At 46.7% G+C, this 20111-nt stretch overlaps 3 long non-coding RNA genes across 5 annotated transcripts in view; 2 read left to right on the top strand and 1 right to left on the bottom strand.

Annotated features, from left to right (window-relative positions):
• The first annotated feature begins 309 nt into the window (after nt 1-309).
• LOC123286703 (uncharacterized) lies at nt 310-1392 on the top strand. The gene is made up of 3 exons (XR_006529464.2): nt 310-739; nt 872-1107; nt 1199-1392. It is a non-coding gene; the product is annotated as an uncharacterized lncRNA (long non-coding RNA).
• An 835-nt stretch (nt 1393-2227) lies between these two features.
• Nucleotides 2228-18544, bottom strand: LOC106838542 (uncharacterized). The gene is made up of 3 exons (XR_001399887.3): nt 18215-18544; nt 15531-15583; nt 2228-2564 (listed from the first exon to the last, which is right to left on the bottom strand). It is a non-coding gene; the product is annotated as an uncharacterized lncRNA (long non-coding RNA).
• LOC106838541 (uncharacterized) overlaps nt 16205-20111 on the top strand; it is a 304473-nt gene continuing 300566 nt past the window's right edge. For 2 of the 3 annotated variants that reach the window (XR_006529459.2, XR_011503879.1), the window contains exon 1: nt 16218-16373. This is a non-coding gene — a long non-coding RNA (uncharacterized lncRNA). Of the gene's footprint in view, nt 16374-20111 lie in introns of all 3 variants that reach the window. The other variant, XR_011503880.1, reaches the window with a different exon arrangement.

The following is a 20111-nucleotide window of genomic DNA, read 5'->3' as shown; positions in this document are numbered from 1 at the left end:
GTCAGACACCAGGGAGCCTGGCCGGGGGTCCAGTCTTTGGCCAGTGCCGTGCTGCTGGCTCCCCTTCTCCAGGCCCACAGCCTTGCCACAACCTCCAGGGTGCTCACCACGTGTTACAGACAGGCCTGTGGTTGCTGGGTAGCCTTCACTGTGACATGTCTCTGAGTCAGGAAGGCTCTTTTCTCTTCTGGAAATTAAAATGAGCAGTCCCACGCAGAGTTTACTTTTTCTTTTTGTGTCTGGATTTTTTTCCTCTGGGGCTGCTGTGGCATGGGGCTGCCTCCTGGGTTCAAAGCCAGCATGTGTTTCTGCAGGAAAGAATTTCTGGATTAGCAGAGCTGCTGGGCGGGCAGCAAACTGGGCCCTGGAGCGGGCAGCTGAACAAGTCTGGGCATGTCCCTCCCCTCTGTGACTGTCTCACTTCTGGTTCCTTTCAGTAGACCCGGAGCAGCCCCCAACTTTGGGGAAAACTTGTCTTTGTGTAGTGAAGACTGGGTGTGATGATCCCATTGACGACCATCGAGGTTTCACCATGAAAATAAGCCTCCGCTCTGGCCAGTAGGGAGTGTTAATAATGGGGAAAACGCTTATGTTGTAATGTTAAGCGAAATAGAGCAGGGCACCAAGTTGTGTATACAGTGCGAATACAACTGTGTAAACAGAGACGGAGAGAGAGAGCGTGCGAGTGAGCGAGTCCAAGGAAATACACCATGATGTTAATACTGCTTGGCTTTGGGAGGTAGGATTAATGGTCTCTTCTTTCTGTTTTCCAGATTATCCCCAGACAGCATTTATAACTTTTATAATCATAAAAAAATTAAGTTTATATTAAAATATACATGGTTTCAAGCTCTTAATACTTTCTCTCCAGCTTTGGGAACGTCTGATCAAAGAAACCCATGTTCCTCCAACCAGTGGCTGCTATCTTGATTAACACGTCTTCTCTCACCATTAACGAGATAAATGTTAAACAGAAACTGGTGGGAGTGATTGTCAGTTGGGTAATCAGTGGATGAAATCACCTACGAAATGAAAACAAAAATCAAAATTCCACAAACTACATCAGAAATGAATTTCCTCTTAGGGACATGTGAAGAAATATCCTGGGTAAAATTAAGATGCTTTGCAATCAATTTTCAAGCACATGTTGTACAGAAAAGTGCAGTAATTAATGCTGTTTTCCTTTACTGCTTTGTAGATCCGTCTAGAAAGGCTGGTGTCCAGGGAGGTGGCCTACGCTCAGAGATGACCATCTGGCCTGAACTTAGCAAGCACCTTATTGCAATTTCTAGTATGAAATTGTGGGATCGTTCTGCCAGAAGCTGTTAGTGCCCTCATCAATTTTTTTAAAAACATTATATTTTATTGAATTTGTATAATGTTTTTTGTAGACAATGGGATTAACTTTCTTTCTTTCTTTCTTTCTCTCTTTCTCTCTTTCTCTCTTTCTCTCTCTCTTTCTCTCTTTCTTTCTTTCTCTCTCTCTTTCTTTCTTTGTCTCTCTCTCTCTCCCTTTTTCTTTATTGTGGTAAGAACATTTAAAAAGAGATCTACTCTCTTAACAAAATTAAAAATATAACTACCGTATGATCTAGCAATCCCACTTCTGAGTATTTATCCAAAAGAATTGAAATCAGGATCTGGACAAGATATTTGCAGCCCCGTGTTCACTGTAGCATTATTCACAATAGCCAAGATGTGGAAAAAACCGAAATGTCCATTACCAGATGAAAGAATAAAGAAAATGTGCTATATACATACAATGGAAAATATTCAGCCTTAAAAAAGAAGGAAACCCTGGCATTTGCGACAACATGGATGAACCTGCAGGACATTATGCTAGTGAAATAAGCCAGTCACAGGACGAATACTGTGTGGTTCCACTTACAGGGGACAACTAACTTAGTCAAACTCAGAGAATAGAGAGTAGAATGGTGGTTGTGGGGAGTTGGGGGCAGGAGGAAATGGGGAGTTGCTATTCAATGGGTATAAAGTTTCAGTTATGCAAGATGAATAAATTCTAGAGATCTGCTGTACAACAGTGAGCCTGATTAATTTGTGAAAGGTCTGAGAGAATGAGGAGGCTCATCGAATCCCAAGTGATGGTGGCGTTAAGGCTGCATTGCAGACTCTCACATTTCGGTACCTGGAATTGATTAGGTTGGAGCCCACCGCATCCATTACCATTAGGGTTGGTTGCATATAACAGAAACCTCCAGTAACAGGCTGAAATGCAAAAAGTTTTATTCTCTTATGTAAAAGAAAGCTAGAGGTAGGCAGTCTAGGGTTATATGGCAGCAGCCCATCCAGGTTAACTCAGGCTCCCCCCAGCTCATCATGCTGCCCTCGTCAGGTGGCAGCCATACCCAGCTGCAAGGGAGACTAACAAACGCGGAACTGTTGCAACTGAAAAGCAGGAGCTTGATTATTTGGCAGCAAAGGAGAGAGATGTGGGGTTATAGAACTAACAGTCGCCGCCATGGCCGTAATTTGAGCTGTGCTTGGTAGCATGTTCCCGCATCTTCAGGCGATGCATGGCAGTCTCTCAGTGGTGTCCCAGAGGCCTTTAAACAGATAATGGAACAAAGAGATAAATTAGCTACCCCTCACAGCCCGGTGCCCCTGAGCAAGCAGGAACAAGATGATGGCAATGACACTCCCGTTCCAAGAGGGGAAGGCACCAGGGGCCCCTGGTCCAGCAATTCTGGAGTCTTCTGGGCAGATGGGGTGAGGTGCCTCCCCTGAGATTGGGGTGGGTCCCACCATCAGTGGGTTCCCCTGAGGCCCCTGGCTTGTGCTCAGGCAGGCCCTTCTCTCCTGTCACCTCCAGCGGCTGTATATGATGTGGGATTCAGAACATGCCTTTAGTGGGGGCTGCACAGCATTTCCCACTTCTTGTTGCGGAAAAGTTGGGGGTCCCACAGTTGAATAGTAAATTTCTTTTTTTTTTTGTGAGGTGAAATTCACATAACATAAAATTAATGATTTAAAAGTGAACAATTCGGTGGCATTTAGTATAACCCCAACATTGTGTAACCACCACTTCTGTCTAGTTCCAAGACATTTTTATCACCCCAAAAGGAAATGCTGTGTCCATTGAGCAGTTGCTCCCCATTCCCGCATCCGTCAGCCCCTGGCAACCACGAATCTCCTTTCGGTCTCTATGGGCCTGCCCAACCTGGAAAGTTCATATAAATGGAATCACACAATATGTGGTCTTTTGAGTCTAGCTTCTTTCACTGAGCACAGTGTTTTCAAAGTTCCTCCGTGGTGTAGCGTATGTCAGTACTTCATTGTGCTTTATGGCCGAATAATATTCCATTGTATGCATCACGCGCCTTTATAGCTCACAGTTTCTTTGACAAGGCAGGTTCAATAAAAACAGTCAGCTTCTGATCTATCTGCTTCTAGCTGGTTCCACATGGCCGCAATCACACCCAGAGTTCTTGCCAAGACGTTGGTCTCAGACCGGCTTTATTTCCTTCCTTTCTTGCCCCTCACCTCCCTCTCTTTTGATTGAATGGTGGCTCCCTCGAGTCTTCCCAGAACACAGCGTGGGGAAGGTCATGCCTTTCTCTTCGTCTCTTTCTGAGCCACTTCAGGCCTTGGTCACTCAAACACCATCTCAGTCTCATCTCTTTCCATTTGGGATCTATCAGCAGTTGACTTTTTTGACTTGGCAAGGCCCCGAATTTCTTTTTAGCAGTGCCCACCTCCCTCTATTCCTTTCATGATAGAAACAATTCTTCCATTGATTTTCAGACGTTATTGATTGTAAAACAGAGCATGATTTTATATACCACTCAGAAAATAAAACCTCTGCTAATTCAATCATGACATGCCACATAGGATAAATGCTATTACAGTTTCAAAAACAAAGTGTATCTCAGAGTCAACGACAGGCGGTAATAACGATTATACCATGAATGGCCACCATTGCCTAAGATCTTACTGTGTGCCAGGCATTGTGGATTATCCCAGAAGAGGTGTCATTATTAATCTCTCTTTTATACCATGGAGCGTGGAGGCAGAGGGAGAAGTCTGACTCTACAGCCCCTGCTCAGAAGACTCCTACTGGGATATATTTTGCATCTGCCAAAGCTTAGCACACTGGCTGTACATTCAGTCATCTGGTGACAAACATTTGTGGTCGTCTGTAGGAGTGTGCGTGTGGGTAGGGCGGGATTTTCCCTCTAGGACCTTTCGGTCTAGCTGGGGGAGTAAAGATCACAGTGAAACATGAAAGCAAGAAGGGGAGAAGGAACGTCAGTTGGCACCTCACTCTGGTGCATTCTCTGTCCCTTCCCTGGCTCAGGTTCTCCACGTGCTGACAGTATCCTCCGTGTATGGGATGTGCCCCTCCAGTCCACAGTCCATAGGGAATGTGGACCCTCTCTTCCCCAGTATTGTAGACCTGATCCCATGGAAGGGCGTTAATGGCCCAGCCTGGCTCCACGCCATGGCAGACACTGCTAGTTGCCAACTGAGTTCCCTTCTCCCCTTCTTGCTTAATTCAAAAACATGTCATATTTCAAGTGGCAATGTGTCCAGTGAAAAGACTACATTTCCAAGACTAGCTTGCTGCTAGGAGAGGCCACATGACTTAGTTCTATATATGGAACTATTATGTAGAACTTTCAGTAAGACTCCATAATGTTGGGGATAGGGGAGCCAGGATACACTTTTTTGTCTTCCCTCACTTCCTCCTACTGTCAGTATGGAGAATATGGAGTTGCTGGCTGGAGTGCCAGCAGCCATCTTGGACCATGAAGCCACTTTGAGTTTGAAAGCCATGTTTCAGGATGGTGGATCAGAAAGACAGGAGCTCAAGTTCCTAGTAATACTTTGGGGCTGCCACATCAGCCCATGCACAAGCCAGATTACTTTCACATGAGAGGGAAACAAAGTTCTAACTTAAGCCATTGTTATTTGGTTCAGCAATATGCAGCCAGACTGAATCCTAGTTGACGTTCTTGCCCACTGTGTGATAGGTGGTTTAGGGTGGGAGGTAGGCTAAGATGTTAGAACCCCCGGGACCACATGAAAGGGGAAGGGGAGGGTCCCCCAGGAAAGGGTGCTGTTAGACAAAAAGACAGCACATCCACTACAAAGACCTGCCACTTGCCGGGTGCTTACTACAGGCCCTGCCTTCTGCTAAGCACTCCACCTGCATCATTATTTAATCCACATCAAAATGCTGTGACAAGACTCTCTTGTGACCATGGTTATTCTCAATTGACAAATGAGGGCACAGAGGCTCCGGAAGGTCACATTCTCAAGTCCACTTAGATGGGCGCTGGGTTCCAAACTGGGTCTGTTTGACTCAGGGACAAACCCTTAAACCCGACATGGACCCCAAGAAGCCATGCAGATGTGAAAGCTGGAGAGTGGCCCGATCAGATCTGTGGCTTTGTCTCATCACAAAAGTGAAAGAAGCAGTTCAGAGAAGGGAGTGGTGCGCGGTGAGTGAGAGGCAGGAAGACACAGGCAGACCTGCCACGACTGGGGCTAAATGGAGGTGGGCAGCACTTGGGGGTTGGAGCGAGCGAGGCCAGGATCAGAGCACTTTCATTGGTAACTCCTTCTCAAGCCCTTGGTAGGGCTGGTTCCTATTAGATATGAGATTTAACTCATAAGTTTCCATCAAGAACCACTATAGATTAGTGCACTATCTTAAGTTCATATCTAATTACATTTAATAACCTGTCGGTGGCCATCGAGAAGTGTGCTGATTTTTAAAAATACAGTTAAAGTTTTTAATTAAGAGATTTCAAGGGGCAAACAGATTGCTTGAGGTGTATGTGTTTATGGGCAATGAAGTGAAAATTAAGAAGCTAATACTGCTGTTAAAAAGCCATTTGCCTTCAAATCAAGCCAGTCTATCAGAGGAATAGGCTCCATCTGATCTCTTGGCAGTGTGCATCAGACCAAAGAATTATTTAGATATTAAGGGTTTTGTTTCATGTGTTATGAAGCATAAGAATTTCCCAGTTAGACCAAATCATGAAAAATGATGATGACGATCTTCTGCTGCTGTTTACAATGGAAAGAAGCCATTCATAAGTTCTTCCTGATGGCCAAGAATGGAGAATCTTAACTGCCTTGGCTCTTAATAACAGTTTTGCTTTATTTTTTTCTAGCTAACATTTCAAAAGTACAGTCTGTCTGCACCAAATCGGAGACAGCTGACACAAACAATAGCCCCAGAATATTATTAATGTGTTTGCCAGCACTGAATGATACCATGGGGCGTGGAATACTCACTCACAGATGCTACACTTTTTACCAGTGCCCACCTAACCCCATGCCGTAAGACCTTCTCCATTTGAGCTCCATCTTTCTTGGTTTTTCCTCCAACCTTGCTGGCTGAGGGCACTGGGCTCCCGTCCCTTCCTTATGTGTTCTCTGTCTCTCTCTCATCCAGACCTGATCTTTAAGTCTATCTTTAGGACGTTAACTCTGAAATCTGCCTCCAACATTGACCTCTCCCCAGAATTCTAAGCCCACTCAACATCTCCAAATGGATGTGTGATAGGCACGTCCAAATTAAGATGGCCAAAACAGAACCCACGCTCTCTCCCTCTCCCAAACAGCCTTCTCTCTCAACCTTTCCATCTCAGTAAATGCACCACACAGTTGCTCAAAACAGAAATCTAAGGGTTATGCTTGATTAATCTCTCTGTCATTGCCCCAAACCCAATCCCTTCATCAACTCCACTTCCAAAACATTACTCTAATAGATCCTTCTCTTTCCGTCTCTGCTGTAATCGTCAGACTCCCAAAGGGACGCACTGGACTTCCTGTTTCCTCTTGGTCCTCACCAGCGCTCTACGTTTAGCAGTAAGAGTTAGCCTTGGAAAATTCAAATCAGACCACATCACTCTCCTGCTTAAAACCTTCCAGCGCCTCTTCGTTGTACTCAGCATAAAATCTGAGCTCCTTTCTTGCCACCCTCCCCGGCCTCACCTTGTCCTTTCTCCCTGTTGTTTACCAAGCATCAGCCATGCTGGCCCTCTTTCAGGTCCTGTGACACACCAGGCTCCTTTCTGCCTTGGGGACCTTGGCAGTAGCTAACTCCTTGCCCTGGAATGCTGCTGCCTGGCTCCTGGCCATCATTCAAATCTCAATTTAAATGGCACCTCTCCAGAACGGCCTTTCCACATGACCTACTCATCTCAGATAGTCCTCTCTTACCTTTGCTAATTTTTTGCATGGTTCATATCACTAGCTTGTACTTTTCTTATTTTCTGTCGCATTCCACAGAGTGTAAGCTTCATGAGAATAGGGATGTTTTGTGTGTTTTTTCCCCAGGACCTGCATCTGTGCTTAGCATCTGGCAGCATTCATTAAATATATGTTGGGTGGTTGAGTTCCAGACTTCTTGTATTTTGCTCCATATAGTCTGCTGTCTTCTTTCTTATGGTCTGCTTTGTTAAGTAACGTTTTATAATCATGCAGCTTATTCATAGGCACTGAGTTTGAAAAGATGATGCATATTTAGTATGTGATTCATTCATTGAAAATTCTAGACTTTTGACTGTATCCTGTGACTCAACTACTGTACTGATGGGAAAACTTTCAAATAAGCAACCGCACGTATCTGGCATTTTACCAAGTCAATGACATGTATGAATAATCATCAATACTTAGAGAGAGTCCTTATTGTTCTGGGCCCTTTAGATATATTAATTTTTAATTCTCATATAACCTCATGAGGTTGGGACTATTACTGTCTCCATTTTGCAGGTGAGCTGAGTGTATTAGTTTTCTAATGTTGTGTGACAAGTTACCACAAACTGAGTGGCTAAAACAGCCTCGATGTATTAATTCATGGTTGTGTCTGCAGAAGTCTGGGTGGAGCTCACCAAGTTCTCGTAGGGCCTCACCCATTCAAATCACGGTGTCAGCTGGGCTGGGCTCTTGTGTGGAGGCCTTGGGGAAACACCCACTTCTAAGGGTTGTTGGCAGAGTCCGGTTCCTTGTGGCTGAGGTTCCCATTTCCTTCTGGCTCTCACCTCTTCAAGACTGCCCTCATTTCTGAGCACATGAGCCCCTTGTGCTTGAGTCTCTGACTTCCTCTTTTGCTTGCAGCCAGGGAGAACTCTCTGCTTTTAAAGGGCTCACCTCCCAGGGTCAGGCCCTCCCACTTATTCTCTTATCTTATGGCCAATCGAGTTGGCCTTAATTACATCTGCAAAATCCCTTCCCAGAAATATTTAGAGTACTGTGTGATTGAATTACCAGGAAAGAGAATAGCATTATCGTGCCAACAATAATTAGGCCCAAATTGTAATCCATGCTCACAAATCATTTTAATTAGACAAACTTCTAGATAGCCACATCAAAAGTTTAGTTTTTCTTTTCTTTTTTCTTTTTTTTTTTTACCACTTGACAGTGACACGGATCACTTCACAGCACTACTGTTGCCAGTTTAAGTCCAAAATGGTTTAGCTGAAGTCTAAACAAATGATCAGTTTAAGTCTAAAATTTGGGGTAAAGACGAGGCGCCAGGATGGACCTTGAGCAGTTGTAATATCCAGCTCCTGGCTCTGCCCTCTTCCAGCTGTGCTGGCAGGAGCATATCTTGCTCCAAGTGAATGAATCAGAGAGGTAAGAATGTGATTTGTTTGAGTTGGTGTTTCTAAGAGATGAGTGTTTGTGCCATTCTGAGGAAGACACCCCCTTCTCTAACCATCAGCCTGAACTTGGCCTTCTTGGAAGGGTGCTGTGTGCGCATGCTCCCTGCGATACAGACCAGGAGGAGCTCCAGACCCCCATGGCCAGAGTTCCCAGCTGGCCTCCAGGAACAGCCCTCTGCACCGCACCTGGGCCGCTGCTTCTTAGAGAGCTGGCGTCTGCAAAGTTGTTGGCCCTCGCTATCAGCTGTGACATCCTCAATACGGAGACTCCTTCATGTTTTAATTCACATGAAAAATAGATGCAAACTTGAGAATCTGGATTCTTTTTGCACTTGTTATTTTCTAATTTGTCAGGTGTCCCCTTGCGCCATGGCGTGAGTCAATGCAAATTATCAACTTCAGAGCTGAAGTAGGTCTTTGAGGTCATTTGGTCCAGGGATTCCAACCCCAACAGGCCTGGACACCTAGGGAGTCCCGCATCAGCACAAATGGTCTTTGTGTACAAAATGTTGTGTTGTATACACTTTTATTGCTCTGTCTGGAGAGCCACCTGCAGCTTTTATCAGAATCTCAAAGGGGTCTTTGTGCACCCACAGTTAAGAACAACTGATCTAATCCAACCCTTTTCAAATGCAGAAATAACTGCTTCCTTGTGGATACGAAACAGGTGACCAGCTAGTTACTGTATGAAAGACTCAAGGGCCGAGGATGGTCGGGGCTTGGTGACAGATGGATGCACAGTTGCGCTGGAGCTGGCTTGCTCTGGCTTGAGAGAGCTAATTTGTATACATTTCTTCCCAACTAACTTTCAGTGACATCATGCCGGTGGCTTGAAATTAGCCATGGAGGGAGAGTTTCCATCAGAGAAGTCAGTAAACACTGCAAATCAGGGGTTGTTTTATTCATTTATATTTGGAGAGCCGGATGTTAAACATTTCCTGGCACCCCGCTGGGTGGATGGAAGGAAGATGGAAGGGGTCAGAGTCAGGAGAACTGAGGGGCTGCTTCCCTGCCCCAAGCCACTCTCAGCACCCAAATCTTAGGACCAATAGGGTGGGGGCATTGGGTGTTGGTCTCGCTCTATAAAATAGTACCTACAGGGTTGTTTAACTTGGGAGCCTATAGAGACAATAAAAGGACTTACTGAGAATGACTAAACCCACACTCTGTAGGGAAGATAATTTTTACTTCACATAGGGGAGACGCCAAGCTAGAAAGACTGTGCAGGAAGACCTAAACAAATGGAGAGGCACACTGTGTTCATTGATTGGAAGACTCAAGATGGTAAAGATAGTCATTCTTTCCAAATTCGTCTAAAGGTTTGATGCAATTCCTTTCAAAGTCCCAGGGAGATTTTTTTGTAGCTGCAAAGGAACTGATTCTAAAATTTATACAGAAAGAAACAAGAATAGCTAAAACAATTTTGAGACGAAGAATAAAGTTGGAGGAATTATACTATCTGATTTTAAGACCCATGCCAGATGGCTACAGTGGCCAAGACTGTGTGATCCTGGGGAAGGGATGGACACATCAATCAATGGAACAGAACAGAGTCCAAATCTAGACACGCACAAATATGGCCGACTGATTTTCTACAAGCTTCCAAAGGCAATTCAATGGAGGAAGGATAGTTTTTTCAAACAGTGGTGTTGGAACAATTGGACATTCAGGCAAACAAATGAACCTCAATGTAACCCTCACACCTTACAAAAAATTAACTAAAAACAGATCATAGATCTAAGTATAAAATGTAGAACTCTAAAGCTTTAGAAGAAAACAAGAGAAAAATCTTTATTAGCTAGACCTAGGGTTAAGCAAAGATTTCTTAGATCTGAGACCAAAGGCACACAAATGAAAGAAATCGATCCATGGGACTTCATCAAAATAAAGACTTTTGTTCTATAAAAGATACTGTTAAAGAGGATGAAAAGATAAGCAACAGATTGGAGAAAATATTTACAAGTCACATATCTGATTTAAAAAGTTGCATCCAGACTGTGTAAAGGCTGCTCTAAACTCAAGAGTGAGAAAACAAACAATTCAGTTAAAAAGCAGGCAAAGATTTGAACAGATTCTTCACCAAAAAAGATACACAGATGGCAAAAGAGCATACAAAAGGATGCTCGACACCATTAGTCACTATGAAAATGCAAGTTAAAGCCATGAGGAAATACCATTACACACCCATTAGAACAGCTAAAATGAGAAATGCTGACAGTGGAGGTGCTGGCAAGGATGAGGAGCAACTGTTTGTCATATGGGCATTGGTCGAAATGCAAAGTGGATGGACGGCCACTCTGGAAGATGATTGGCAGTTTCTTATAAAGATATATACAGTTACCATATGAACCAGCAACCCCACTGCTGGGTATTTACTACAGAGAAATGAAAAAGTGTCCACGCAAAAACCCGTACACGGATGTTCACAGCAGCTTTACTTGTCAAAGCCACTGCCAACATTTCTCTCTAAGATTTTTCTCCCTTCCTTAGGAACACATGTTTCTTCACCTCCCCAAATCCTGCCTCCTCCATCCCTCTAATGCATCCCCATTACTTTAGTGAAAAACGCCACATCCCCATCAAAGGGGACTTTAGTTTTAGCTGCAAGGCTTTCAATAGAAAGACTCTAATGGTGTACTACTCGTCATTGAGTTTTAAAAATTGATGTCACTTTTCTTTTATTACAAATGATGAAACGTACAAGAGTGTAGGGAACAGGCACGTATTGGCTGCTCCCCATCTGGTCCGTGTCCTGTCCTCCCGCAGGCCAGGCCTGCCCCCTGAGCAGTGGGTCTGGTCCCTCCGCCGACTTCACCAAATTCCCTCTGGCCCTCTCTCGTTTCATCAGTTTTCCCGTTTCTAGCAAATCACTTCTGCGAGTAAGTTACAGACGAGATATTTTTCTCATCTTAACAAAAAAGGAGATCTCTCCTGAAATCCTGAGCCCTTTGCCCCCTCAGTCACAGCCCCACTTCTAGAAAGCAGTGTCTCTCCTCACTGTCTTCCATCTCTCTCCCCCTTTCTCTCTGGACTCCACTCAGACTTTCACCCCGTTGTTCCTGGCAAAGACCTCCCCTTGCCAGAGACACTGGGGCTCCTAGTCCTCCTCGGCACTGATTTGACAGGTGACCATTCTCTGCTCTTCTGGCACCTTCTTCACTGGCCTTCCCAGGTGCTACCTTCTCCCGGCTTCCCTCCCACCTCGTTGGCCCTACTCCCTGGCCCTCCAGCATCCCTTCTCTGCTGGCTCCTCCTCACCCCCTGACCTCCTGAAGACACAGGGGCCCGGGCTCAGTTCTCACTTCTTTTTCTACACTCCTTCCTCTGGTGCCCTCATCCAGGCTCGTGGCTTTACAGACTATATTCCATCTAATTTAAGAGGCCCTCAATGGTGAGCACACCATTAAGTTCAAGTTCCACCACGGAAGAGAAAACACTGCCAATGAAACTCTTAGGTCCCACCATTCCAGTGCAGTTGTCCCTTTGTTCTCAGAGTGCCTGAACTGCCCTGGCGTGAGTGATGGTGCTTCTCTGGCCCAAGCCCCCTGTGGGGGAGTAGGGTTCAGCCTCTTCTCTCTATTCCTTCCTCTCAGTTCTCTTCCTCCACCTCACCTGTGGGATCCTTGTATGGTCTTGGGGAGGCATCACCTGGCACCATGACCAGCCCTGCCACATATGACTGTGCACATCACGGCCTATGTGAATTTACTTTACTCCCCGGGGTTGTGCAGTGTACCATCTGCACAACTATATATTATTGCTTGACTTCACCCATTCTTCCAAATCATTTTTTTTCTTTCGTCGTAGCGCCCTGTCCCAGACTTTTGAAACTTAAGAGTAAGAATGAGACGTTAGTTCTGTACATTCTTCCCTGTCATCCCTGAAGTGATGGCTATATTCCTGGGCTTTGCTCCAATTGGGCACCACTGAGCTCATCCTCGTGGCTAGAAGATCCATTCCCTAACTGACATAAGCCTGGGACCCAATCCTGGAAGCAGTCACAGTGGCAAAGGGTGGCTTTCTCTTGTTTTGCTTAACCCAATCAAAACTCCCCCTGGGTGTGGGGGTGGAGTCAGTCCCAACCAAATGGCAAGGCCGCTACCGGGGGATGGTTAGAATGAATTTCGGGGACACCTGGGGGTCTACTCCATGGGGTCAAAGGCAGGTGAGGTCTTTCAGAGATGGAAGAGACAGGGGCCTGTGTTTCGGCCATGGAGAGGAAAAAGTTAAAGATGCTGGAGGGAAAGGGCCAATATTTGATTGGGCACGAAATCCTAAAGAAGAAGTGAGGATGGGGTGAGGGGGAGGGGCCAGATTGCAGGGAAAGGATGATCTCCTGGGTGGGAGGGTGGTGAAGAGACCTATTTGCTCAAGGGAGGGAAGGACTGTGAGGGTCGGCCCCTGCCGCCCTCGTGTCCCTGTGTAGGAGAAGCGCTGTCTGTGGAGGCGTCGGTGGCGTGTGCAGCTTCATGGTCCTTTTTGGGAAGTGCCAATGGGTAATCCTAATCGACTCTTTCCGTTAGTTAGAATTATTACTGTAAGGGACCCATCACTTCAAGGCTAGGATTTTGATTTTCTTCGCAAATGAATAAAAGTACCTCTCCCTCGCACACGTCTGCAGAATTTAGGAGAACACATCATGAAGTAAGGGGATGTGTGTGCAAAGATTCTTTAAAAGTCCTTTGTGGGAATCCACGTGGCCTGGTGGTTAGGGATGTGGGCTCTGACACCATGTGGCCTGGATGCACATCTGGGCTCTGCAACCTTGGGCAGGCTCCTGGCCCTCTCTGTGCCTCAGTTTCTTTGCTAGAAAGTGAGGATGATGTTGCTATCTTCCTCATGGGGCTATTTTGAGGGTCAGAGGTTATAATACCTGTGCATGTTCAGGAGACTGACTGGTATGTATTAGACACTCTTAAATGGGAGCCGTCAGTGTTTATAAGAATCCTATGACACGCTAGAATACACTGTCTGCAGACTGTGCACTGCCTTTGGGAGTGAAGCTTATTTATTTTCCTAATTCAATGAAACCTAAATTTTTACAGTGCTATTTTCATTGGGGAAACAGCACACAGATGTTTAAAAAATGTTTTCCATGTAGCCACATTGAAAATGTCATTGATTCCTTTCTGCTGGAATATGCAGAAATGAGCCAGCTTAAAGAGATTCTGCTCTAGGACACCCCACATTAACAATCATGGGAGTGGTATGACAGGCCTTAGTGAATGCTCTATTTATTAATATATCAAGAATGGCCTCTCCCTTCTCCCCGCTTCCCGGCCCAAACAAGAAAGGCTCTGGATGGAAGCTCCATCAGGAGTTCAGGCCCAGCATTCATGGGAATATCAATGCAACACTGTCTGAGAGGACCTGGTTCCACTCTCCTTCTATGCTGTGGCTCAAATTGCTGTGTTGGGAGGAGGCCCAGCTTCGTGTCAAAGGCCTTGCCCTGGAATATTCTGGAAGGCTCCCTGTAACAGTGTTGCTGAGGAAGAACCCACAGCTCCAGCGATGACATCTCCGGCAGGGCACGTCCGGCAGGAAGGCGTGGCTGCCCCTGGGGGCCTGCATTTCCCAACCAGTTCAAATTTCTTTAATTCATTCCGGGTGTTTTTTTTAATTACTATTTTCTCAGTTCCTCCATGGATTAACGAGCTGACTTCATGAAAATCTTCATAAATAAAGTAAAGGCTGGCTTTCCACATATAGGACAGAAGTAACAGCCCACATCCCCGGCTGTAATGGCCCCTGCTGACTCCTGGCATCAGTGCGCGCTTCTCCTGGGGCTGCCGGACCCCTATTGCCTGAGACGCGTCCCTTGAGGACAACACAAGATGTGGCTGAAGCCACGTCTTCAGGAAGCTCATGGGGCCACTGCCCATCCCTACTCTCCACTCTCCCCCTACAGGAAACACACTGCCGTGAATTGCACAAGAGAGCTCTTTCTAAATGCCAGAACACCATCAGGCTTTCCACTTTTCTGGAAAGAAAGCCCCCAAAACTGCAAGAAATAGGATTATTTGGCCAATTGGCTGATACACAACTTTCACTGGGAGCTCAAATGACTTGGTATTGCCTCATTAAAAAATGCCCTGATTTTCCCATTGAAAGAAGGGAGATATGGTAGGATTTTTTCCCTAAGATGAATCCGGCTGTAAATGGAAACCGGGTCTCCGGACCCCTCCAGGGTGGGGTCGCCTGCACACAGAGGCCGCTGGCTTGGGTCTTCCATCCTCCTCCAACACGGGACTTCCTTATTTTCTCTACATCCCTTAGGGCTATCAGAGATGGCCTGCATAGTAGCAGGCACTAAGTCAGAAAAGCTTTTGAGGGCACCAGTGTTCACCCATGGCCTTGAGTGTGTCACCCTCCAGAAACCAGTTGGCCAAGTGCAATCACAGCCGCCCTTCTTGGCTTCTTGTGAGGTTGCTGAGCATCACGTGGATCCTGTTCTCTTCCATTGCCTCTCAGAGTTAAAAACGCAGGAGCTGTGGAAGCACCCCACCCCCGGTGGCATTCCAGAGAAAATGAAGGCAGAGGCTACCCTCTGTTCTTGTATGTAAACATTCACCACCAAGTTTTTTTTTTTAATACTTAGCACTTTTTTTTTTTTTGGTGAGGAAGATTGACCCTGAGCTAACATCTGTTGCCAATCTTCCTCTTTTTTTTTTTTTCTCCCCAAAGCCCCAGTACATAGTTGTATATCCTAGTTGTAAGCCATTCTGGTTCTTCTACGTGGGGTGCCGCCACAGCATGGCTTGATGAGCAGTGCATAGGTCTGCACCCAGGATCTGAACCAGCAACCCCTGGGTCTGCAGAGTGTGAGAACTTAACCACTGAGCCACCGGGCCAGCCCCTCACCAACAATTTTTAACAGTTCGATTGGTATACCTTCATTTCATTCCTTGGGACTTTGATATTCAAGTCTGGCTTATTCTTGAAGCCTGAAAGATGGAGAGAAAAGATTTTGTAAGTCACTTAATCCTGAAACAGGGCACATACCCTCCTAATCAACAGCTTTGAAGTGATGATGATTTTAGATCCCAGGATTTATTTTATCAGAGGAAGATAGGCAGAAGAAAGCATGCAGGGAAAGAAGTGCGACCAGGACAAAGAAAAGCCAGCCTCCTTAAGGAACAGAATCCTCCCTTCCTCTCCCTTCTTCTCCCTTCCCTGAAATGCCTTGAAAGGAGCAAGGGTTTCAGGCACAAGCTTGGCCACACATGCCAAAATCTCAGTGTAGATTTGAAATTCAAATGCACACGAGAAGCACGCATTTGACTTTTCAGTTCTCAATCTCCTAAATAAAGCATTTCCCTTGTACGGGCTCCGGGGGCTCCATGTGAGGTCAGTGTTTGGGTCTCTTCGCCAGGCTCAGGGCGGCTGCTCTTCCAGGAAGGGCTGCAGAGACCCTGGGAACCGGACCAGCCCAGCTCACAAGTATGAAGAGAATGTCGGGAGAGGAAGTGGCGGCTGTGAGTCAGCATGAGTCATCTCGTTCCAATGAGAATGAAGACTGAGGTGTGCGCCTTTTTTTTTTTTCTTCTTCTTTTTTTTTTTTTTTGGTCTCAATCGTGGGGACATCATTGGGAATGGAGGGAAATCAGTGACTGTATGGTTGTTGCTTTTTAAGTTTCCAACTGGCGTTCCAGGCAAGCCGTGCCTGAGCCGGTGTCTGCCGTGAGATCTTCAGAGCACGGTTCCTGGGAAGGTAGAACCATTAGCTTCTCCCTGGTGAGTATATTTCTGTCATTTTCCTGATCATTTCTGCAGTTTGCCTCCGAGCCTCAGCTGTGGGAAAGCTGTGGCATCTTGGAGTGGACCCTGTGTTTCGTTCAAACTCTGAGGATCTGTAATTTTAGAAAAGTGGCTGTTTCTGCCCCCACCCCCTTAGCTACCGTGGTTTGGGCTGATTGTCTGGAGAAGTTTCTTAGTTGTTCATTGTGAGAATGTAGATGCTTGTTGTACGTTATGTTGTCTTGGAAGAGACAGGGATGCTGGACTGGAAAATAAGCTGCTTGGGGCTCTCTGGAGCCGAAGTGAAGTTCAGAGATGGAGGTGGATGAATTTGTGCTAACCCACGGGTGCTGAGGTTGGGCCAGCTTCCGCTTCTTGGAGGTGGAGGAAAGACAGCCCCTGAGCAATTTCTGGCCGTGTGATCTGAGTTACCCAGTTTTGGTACAAGAAATATAATAGGCAGAATTTTGACTTCTCTCTCGAAAAGCGTATGAATGATTCTGGGAACTTTTTTATGTGTTCTCCTTTTCCTTAACGCTGAATGTCACAAACCGTGGTAAAATCGGAAAGAAGATAAGCTGGGGGCTGGGGGCAGGGGGCGAGGATGGGGTAGCTGAGTCGTTGGGGCCTGATCTGACCTTGATATGTGTTTCTCAGGCTGTTACTATTCTGATGAAACTTGGCTTTACTGTCAAGTAACATACAGGAAACTTTTTTTTTTAAATGTCATTCTAGTTACTGTAAGTGAAACGGTTAAAATGTCATAAATACCTTATGATAAACATTTTCTGAATTTGCTTAAAAACCTGCACATCAGCCAGCAGAGTATGACAGGGAGCTTTTTCAGTATAGTCATTTGAGTGCGTGGGCTTCCTGGGTTAATAATGAGTCAGCAGCCAATTTCTAAAATTGGAAGAGCTAAGAGAGCCTTTGCTCTGGCCCCCAAGCACAGCACGGTGGCTGGCTGGCCCCTCTAGGAGGATTTGGCTGTTTGGTCTTTGATTAAAATCAGCTTTAGATGCTTCCCCTGTTTGGGTGACCTGCTCTCAGCTTCTGTCCCAGCTCCTCTGCATGCAACTGAGAGACCTCTCTGCTAAGGGGTCCCTCTGCCAGGACCATCTCCTTTGGCTGATGTTGACAATTTTCAGGTTCTGCCTTGACAGAACAGGTTGAGTACATGGTTTGTTAAATAAAAAATCCAGAGTTTATGCCGGGCAGGGGCGGCGCAGGCCCGAAGCTGCAGTGAGCGTCCTGTGATGTCACAGTCGCCAGGGATCGAGCGGGAGAGGAGGTCATGGCTTGAGATTCAAAGCGGGCATTCTGCGTGTGACACGTAGCGTGGGAAGACTGTCGGCTTAAAATCAGAGAGCAGGATTCCGAGGAAGAAAATCTCCCTCAGAGCTTACTCTCTTTATCTATCAAGGGAGAGGAACGTCAAGAAAATTAAAAAAGAAAAATGCATGGGGTTGCAGGCTGGCAGCTCAAGGGCCAAATGCCATCAAACCAGAATGCACCCCCCACTGAGGTCTGTTCGGCCCACCCAGGATTGGTTTTCTGACGGCAGATGACTGTGGGTGGGCTCCCATGCTCCCCCATCACGGGCCCTGCTGAGCCCCTAGTCACAAGGCTCCGATAGAGGGGAGGCTCTGAAGCCAGGCCCACCAGCTGGAATCCTGCAGCTCGGACCCCAGGAGCCTCGTGCTTCCAGGCTGGAACGCTGCCTCCTGCAGAGGGCCGCTGGGAGGGCCCGGAGAGCTGGCCTCTGCCAGGTGCTGAGAACAGCGCCTGGATCCAGAAGGGACCCCATCCACGTCAGCTCTACCAGCTTCTCTTCTTACCTGGCTCTGAAGCTGTTGGGGCTTGCAGCCCTTGAGTTGGCGCCATGACTTTTGCAAGCAAGATCCTGCAATTCCAACGTCGTCATCGCTTGTCCCGCGGCTGAGGGTCGCAGCCACGCAAGTGTCAACTCGGAGCCTCAGCAGGGCAGACACCAGGGTTTTCCAAGGCGGGAGACCAGCCCAGTCCGCCTCTCTGGGTGAGTCATCTTCTTAAGTGCTCAGAGAAATGCCACCTTCATGGAGAGAAGAGCCCGTAAAAGGCGGAATGCCTTGGACGGTGCCTCAGCAGTTTGTGCACACAGCACTTTCTCTGGTCCCCGTTTCAGGGGAGCACCGGGTGTTGGATGTGTGTTTATCACTGGGTCCCGTCTTTAAATTCTCCTGGAGAAGCACTGTTGGGCAGTGTTTTGAGGTGGCTAACTTTATCCCAGGCATTGGTTGTATTCTCTCATGTGGAATTCGGGCAGTTGTATGGATGCTGGAAGTCCACTTGCCTCTCACCCATGAGAAATAAGGCTGTGGCCAGCTGATATCATCACTTTTGTAATCAGGAGAGTCATTTGAAAAGGCCAGAAATAAAGCCCAGGACATGTCTGAAAACAGAGCATTTATTAATTTTCTTTGCTGCATTGTCATTTTTCCGCCTACCAAAGGGAGATGATTCTAAGTGTAGATGCAGGCAAGGAAGAAAGGGGGAAGCACTCTCTGATAGAAATTGAGCAGATATTTTATTTTGTTTTATTTTATTTTTTTACTGAGGAAGATTAGCCCTGAGCTAACTTTTGTTGCCAATCTTCCTCTTTTTTTTTCACTTGAGGAAGATTAGCCCTGAGCTAACATCTGTGCCAATTTTCCTCTACTTTATATGTGGGATGACACCTCAGTGTGGCTGACGAGTGGCGTAGGTCTGCGCCTGGGATCCGAACCCGTGAACTCGGGCTGCCAAAGTGGGGTGCACCAAACTTAGCTACTAGGCCCTGGGGCCGGCCCCTGAACAGATATTTTAAAAGGACATCTACCGTAAACAGAGGATGCTGACAGTTTGATGACATTTGGAAGTTGCCCAGTGCCCTGTAGTCACAGCATCCCCAGCCTGGGGACCAGCCCATGGCTTGCTGGCCCTGTCTCCCACTCTCCACCCCTCATCTGTAGCCCGACCTGGGCTCTCCTTACTTCCTGCCGAGAGGTTTCCATGGTACCCGACATGTGTCCCCACCTTCGGTCACTGAGTAGCAAGTTCACCCTCATGGTGGGCAAGTTACTTAATGTCTTGGCTCCACGTTCCTCATGGTAGAAGGGGGATGAGGATAGTACCGGCCTCGTGTGTTTGTGTAAAGATCAGTGATGATTTGCACTCAAGTTACGAGGAAACTCAAGAACTGTCAGGTACATATTCACTGATTCAGATATATAAGCAGATCCCTTGGCGTGTCTACCTGGGCCCTCTCTTGGGGGCATCCAGAAAGGATTGGCTCTCATGCCCCTGAAGGGAGATCCCACCTGTGTCATCAATTACACGGCATGTTGTGCATTCACAGGACATTGATTGATTTGGCAAATGGGAAATGCTTCTTGGTTCTCTCCAGGAAAACCTGGGGTTCTAGATGTCATGGACATCATCAGCAGCAGCAGCAGCAGCAGCATTGCTGTTGTTAACATCGTCACAATAAGAACAGCTCCCAGTTTATTCAGCCCCAACCACACGGTAGTGACCTTCCACGCATGACCTCCAACCCCCTCCCCTCCAACACACACACACGCCCACCCTAGGGGAGAGGAAGGATGGCGGGTACTCGCCTCACTTGTGGTCCAGGACTCCCAGGCAGGCGGATCAGGCAGAGCAGCTGCTTCAAGGAGTGCATCCAGGACAGGGGAGCCCCTTGCTCCCATCAGGAGA

The sequence above is a fragment of the Equus asinus genome, chromosome 6 (genome assembly GCF_041296235.1).
Source record: "Equus asinus isolate D_3611 breed Donkey chromosome 6, EquAss-T2T_v2, whole genome shotgun sequence".
Classification (NCBI taxonomy): domain Eukaryota; kingdom Metazoa; phylum Chordata; class Mammalia; order Perissodactyla; family Equidae; genus Equus; species Equus asinus.
The sequence above is the reverse complement of the archived record's forward strand: the minus strand, read 5'-3'. Positions and strand labels throughout refer to the sequence as shown.